Source organism: Benincasa hispida, chromosome 12 (genome assembly GCF_009727055.1).
Source record: "Benincasa hispida cultivar B227 chromosome 12, ASM972705v1, whole genome shotgun sequence".
Taxonomy (NCBI): Eukaryota; Viridiplantae; Streptophyta; class Magnoliopsida; order Cucurbitales; family Cucurbitaceae; genus Benincasa; species Benincasa hispida.
This window is the reverse complement of record NC_052360.1, coordinates 55,109,460-55,115,533: the sequence shown is the minus strand read 5'-3', so window position 1 is coordinate 55,115,533 and position 6,074 is coordinate 55,109,460.

The window sequence follows — 6,074 nt, the reverse complement described above, 5'->3', positions numbered from 1 at the left end:
ATTTGCTATATGATCGCCTATCTCATCATATAGCACCACTTATTTGCTACACGATCGCCTACCTCATCGTTTAGCGTCGCTCATTTGCCATACGATCGTCTGCCTAGTGCCTTGCACTCAACATCTCGTTCTCTCTGCTCTTGCTCACACAAACTCAACACATGAGCAATGCCTCTTGCCAACGCCTCGGCCAATCATGCGTCCAACCTCACAAACGCATGGTTGCCTTTGCTTTAATGCTTAATCTCTTTTTAAGCTTCCACTAACTCAGCCTCATTTCATGATTTAACACCAAACACATGGTTCCTTTTGATTTCAAACTAAGCCAAAATTCACCAAATAAGGCTTAACTCAAAGCTACTCAAGGAAAATCTATTCAACACTTAGTAATTTTCCTATTCTTCAATATAGTATTTAACTTTCACTTAGTTAAATCCTCTAATCACCTAATTATGTAGGGAAAATGGAAATCCGGGTTTCACATCCTGCCATTGAGGGCGGTCCTTTTATTTGCATGGGTGCGAGTGGCCAGAGCGCCGACTCAAACCTACCACTTTGGGGATTCGTCTGATTTGGGAGCTGAGAACTCAGCTTCACAAGATAGAGTTCACTCCTTCCCCAGAACAGGNCTACCACTTTGGGGATTCGTCTGATTTGGGAGCTGAGAACTCAGCTTCACAAGATAGAGTTCACTCCTTCCCCAGAACAGGGGTAAGTAGATAGATTTCTCTCTTAAGAGCTGATTTCGGGGCTTGAATGATGTGGCACCACGCACCTTCTCATGGCCCGAAAGGTGTTCACACATAGTAGGACTATATTGTATTGTTCATTAGAGGGATTGGTGGTACTTAAGAAGGAAGATGTAATTACAGGGGCAAAACGGTAAATTGGCCTGCTGTAATTACGAGCATTTGTGAAGGGTCATTGTACTGATGATTAGTTATATCCAATAGACATAGAAATATATCTATGGCAAGAAGAGTTCAACTGTCGGTCTTTAATGGAATGCCTGGCAGTTAACGGATGGTGGATATCGTGATTAAAGAGTTTAGTCAGCTATTCACGTACCATTGGAGCTCCGAGCCATAGGTCCATAAGGTCACCTTGGTAGCTTGGATATAAGTTGAGAGTCAGTTTCTGGGTCAGTTTGAAATGTTCAAATGGACAAGAGGAAGTTTGATTATATATGATATAATTGAACCAATTAATTATATATGATATAATTAACTTTATGTATGAGATACATTAATTTGGAGGAAATAGGATATAAATATGATTTATATAGTGGAGGAAAAATACTATAATTAATATATGATATTAATTTATATGTTATGAATATGATGTGATCATATTCATTGGATGGTTAAAAGGGAAATGGGATGACATCTCTTCTATTTTAATAACAGGTGAGTGAGTTGAAAGATCACTTTGAGACGCATAAATAGCTCATGGTGTGTTAAACATGAGATGCGTGAACATTGTGTTAAAAAGTGTGACATCGTTTAGAAAATCTATGCCTATACGATAGTGACTGCACGATCTCTTACCTATATGATAGTGCTAAGCGACCGCTTACTGATTACACCTTCGTGCACTATTTACTAAACGATCGTACCGTTTCCTAAGTGATTGTTTAGCTCCCGATATTTTCTAATCGTATAGACGATCACTTAGTTTTTCCTACACGATTGTTTAGACGATCGCTTACCCATTTCCTACACGATCGTTTAGAAGATCGCTTACCTTTTTCCTACACGATCGTATACTTCACCTAAACGATCACGCATTGTGTCTATACGATAGACGAGCTCATCTCCCACTTGTTTGATCGTTGTATACAATCTGTCTTCCTCTTTCCCTCTACCAAATCCGAACAAAGCCCATCCTTTGGATTCTCATTCCAAGAATTCTGAGAGCTCTCAGTAGTGGTGTCATCTCTGTTTCCTTCTGTTCGTATGGTGACTGTTTGAGGTAGATGATTGGGTTTTAGATTTACTGTGAAGAAGAAGTCTTCAACTGGTATGATCTCTCGATCTCTTTAGAATTATGAATGCAATTTTGTATGTTTGAATGTATATGTGGTAATTCTGTCACAATAAATTTGAAAGATCTGCTTCCGCTCGTAGGTACTCTTGATTAAGAGTTCCTTCATATAGATCCCCAGAAGACAAAAGCGATAGTTAACTGGGAGTGACCCATGATTGTATCAGAGGTACGTAGTTTCCTGGGTTTGGCAGGTTATTATAGGAGATTTGTGGAGGGTTTTTCTAAGATAGCTCTTCCATTGACGAACCTGACTAGGAAAGGTGTGAAGTTTGAGTGGTCGTCGGAGTGTGAGAATAGTTTTCAAGAGCTGTAATAGAGATTAGTATCAATGACAGTGCTTACCTTGCCTACTCTAGGTAAAGAATTTGAGATTTAGTGTGACGCATCCCGACAGGGACTTGGATGTGTGTTGATGCAGGACGGGAAAGTGATTGCATATGTTTCTCGTTAGCTTAAGAAGCACGAGATAAATTATCCTACGCATGATCTGGAGCTGGCGGTAGTGGTATTAGCTCTAAAGCTGTGGAGACATTGTTTATTTGGAGAGCGTTGCAGAATATTCACAGATCAGAAGAGCCTGGAGTATATATATACTGTCTCTTATACACATCTAGATGTGTATAAGAGACAGATCTAGAGCTAGTAGCAGTTGTTTTGGCTCTAAAGCTGTGGAGACATTATTTATTTGGAGAGCGTTGCAGAATATTCACAGATCACAAGAGCTTAAAATATATTTTTGATAAAAAAGAGTTGAATCTGAGACAAAGAAGATGGATTGAGCTGATCAAAGATTATGACTGCTCAATCGAGTACCACCGTGGTAAGGCGAATGTTGTAGCTGATGCACTAAGCAGGAACTCCTCGGGTTCCAGAGCAGTTATTGGATCAGTGAGAGTGATGTTACTTCAAGAGTTCAGGAATTCTAGAGTCGCCCTATCGGTAGGTCAGTCAGGAAGATTGATAGCCTCATTTCAGGTAAAACCTACTTTAATGGAAGACCTCAAATAGGATCAGTCGAAAGATCCTAATCTTCAGAAGATTGCAGATGATGTAAGTAAGGGAATCATAATTGATTTCCATCTGAGAGCAGATGGTGTGCTAGTAAAGGAAGGAAGAATGTGTGTGCCTAATAAGTTGAACATTAAGCAAGTTAATCTGGAAGAGGCACACAGTTCTGCTTACGCTATGCATCCAGAAGCACCAAGATGTACAGAACGTTGAAGGAATCGTATTGGTGACCTGGAATGAAGAAAGACATAGATAAGTATGTAGACCGATGTTTGATTTGTCAGCAAGTGAAACCAAAAAGGCAGAGGTAGGTAGGATTACTCATTCCACTTCCGTACCTGAATGGAAGTGGGAGCATGTGACGATGGACTTTTTATTTGGACTGCCTAGAACGCCCTCCGAATATGATGGCATATGGGCGACTGTTGATCGATTAACTAAGATGGCCAAGTTTATACCAGTAAGAGTTACATTCACGTTGGATCGTCTAGTTAAGATTTATGTAGACAGAATAGTCAGTCAGTATGGAGCCCTAGTGTCGATAGTGTCGAATCAGAACCTGAGGTTTACTTCGAAATTCTAGCCTAGTCTGCAGAAGGCTATAGGCACTAAATTGCATTTCAATACAGCTTTTCATCCATAGACGTATGGACAGTCAGAAAGAACTATACAGACACTGGAAGATATGTTAAGAGCATGCGTGTTACAGTTCAAAGGAAGTTTAAATACACAATTACCGTTGGTCGAATATGCATACAACAACAGTTATCATTCAAATACGGGAATGGCTCCCTATGAATCATTGTACGACAGACCTTGCAGGACCCGATTTATTGGAATGAAGTCAAAGAATGGAAATTATTGGGTCCAGAATTGGTTCAGCAAACGACTGAGAATGTGAAGCTTATCAGAGATAACCTTAAGAAGGCTCGCGATAAACAGAAGAGTTATGCGGATAAGCGAAGAAGAGAACTAGAATTTAAAGTCAGAGGCCAGGTATTTCTTTGATTGTCCCTATTGAAAGGAATCTCCAATTTGGGAGAAAAGAAAAGTTAAGTCCGCGATACATTGGACCATATGAAATTGTGGAACGAGTTGGCCCAACAGGTTATAGATTGCAGATACCTCCGGAGTTAACTCGTATTCATGATGTATTTCATGTGTCGATGTTGAGGAAGTATGTGTTTGATTTTACGCACATACTAGCAAAGTAACCAGTACAACTCAAGGAAAATTTATCATATGAAGAAGAGCCTATTGAAATTTTAGACAGGAAAGACCAAGTGCTCAAGATTAAGACAATATCTTTGGTAAAGGTATTATGGCGTAATCATGGAATTGAGGAAGCAACCTGGGAACCCGAAGAACAAATGAGAAAAAGATATCCTCAACTTTTCAAATGATATTTCAGGTAAATTTCGAGGACGAAGTTTCTTTTAGGGGAGGTAATTGTAAACCCCGAATCCTACATTCTCTACATAAGTATGCTTAGCTATGAGGATATTATGTTAAATAAAGGATAAGTGCAATTTATGGTTTAATATAGGAAATTAGAATAAAGAAGAGAAAAAGAAAAAAAAAAAAGAGAGAGACTAATTAATTAAATTTGGCTGAAATGCATTAAATCAGTAGTGGGTGAGGTAGCAGTTTGATAACTCATGCATGGGAGGCAATCAGAAGTACAAAAAGAAAAATGAACTTCAGAAGCTCGATTTTGGCAATTGACTCGAGAAAATTAAGTGAGATTAGTGTCATTTGAAAGCTAGAAGAGTCTAGTTTTTGTGGTAAGGTTTCTGGAGAAAAATCACATAGGAAGAAGGCTGAAAAGTTAAGAAATAGCAGAAGGGCCAAGTTCTCGGATCAATTGGGGTCAGTGGGAAAATTGGAAGCTCCAGGCCAAACCACAAAGAATTTAGGGCTGAAATTTTAAAGTAAGATATTAACTCAATTCTAAAAAACTTTGTAGAAGGAAGCTTCTTAAAAAGAGTTTTGGATTTTGAGTTATAAAATTTTGAAGTTGAAATAGGAATTTGGTGCGTAAGCAGGCAGCTGCTTGGGAAGATCAAGCAAGGAGCTCATCCGAGGGTGCGAGAGCAAGACAAGGATGGTGTAAATCTTGCTCAGGACAAGAATCTCACTAGTTTTCATGCTAAATCTCGCTCAAGAAGAGAATCTCGCTGGTTTTTGTGCTAAATCTCGCGCAAGAAGAGAATCTTGCTTGTTTTGTGCTAAATCTCGCTCAAGAGGAGAATCACACTGAATTTTTGTGCTTAATCTCGCTAGTGATGGTAAGTCTTGCTAATAATGATGATCTTACTCATGAGTTGGGGTCCATAAGATCTTATTTTGTGAACTATTTGTATATATTAATTATGTATGGAATCTGAATAGTTGTGACTGTGGAGTGTTGTGCTTATTCTTGTGATCCTTGTCAGGGTTTCTAACAGGTTAAACAAGTTAGTAGGTAGTAAATACTAACAAAAGGGTTGGTAAATGCTGCAATCATATCTCCTTCTAGGTTAAGAGGTTAATCTAGGAGCGGATATGACAAATTGTGTCAAATTATTGAGTTTAGTTTCCCTTTAATTTTTGGAATTTTGAATTAAAATGAGACAATTGAAAAGCTTTCTTCACTACAGGAAAAAAGGCCTACAATAGCTTCAAAAAATGCTATAATAGGTCTATTATAGCGTTTTATGCAAATTCGTAACAACCCACGCTATTAAAAGTATAAGGCTTTCTATAACATTTTTAAAACGCTGTAATAAGTCCAACCTTTTTTATAGCATGTATTTACAAGCTATGAAATACTTTATTTTTTATAGCATTTTATAAGTGTTTTAAAGACAAACTTTAAATAGCACATTGGATCTTTGTAAAATGTAAGATAGTATGTTAAAAAAGCTATAAAAATAATTTTATAGCCAAAATATGAGGTTATTATTATCTATTATAACATTTATTTGCAATTACAATTATTTATTTAGTTAAAACTATAACAAGCCTTCAAATGTTAAAAA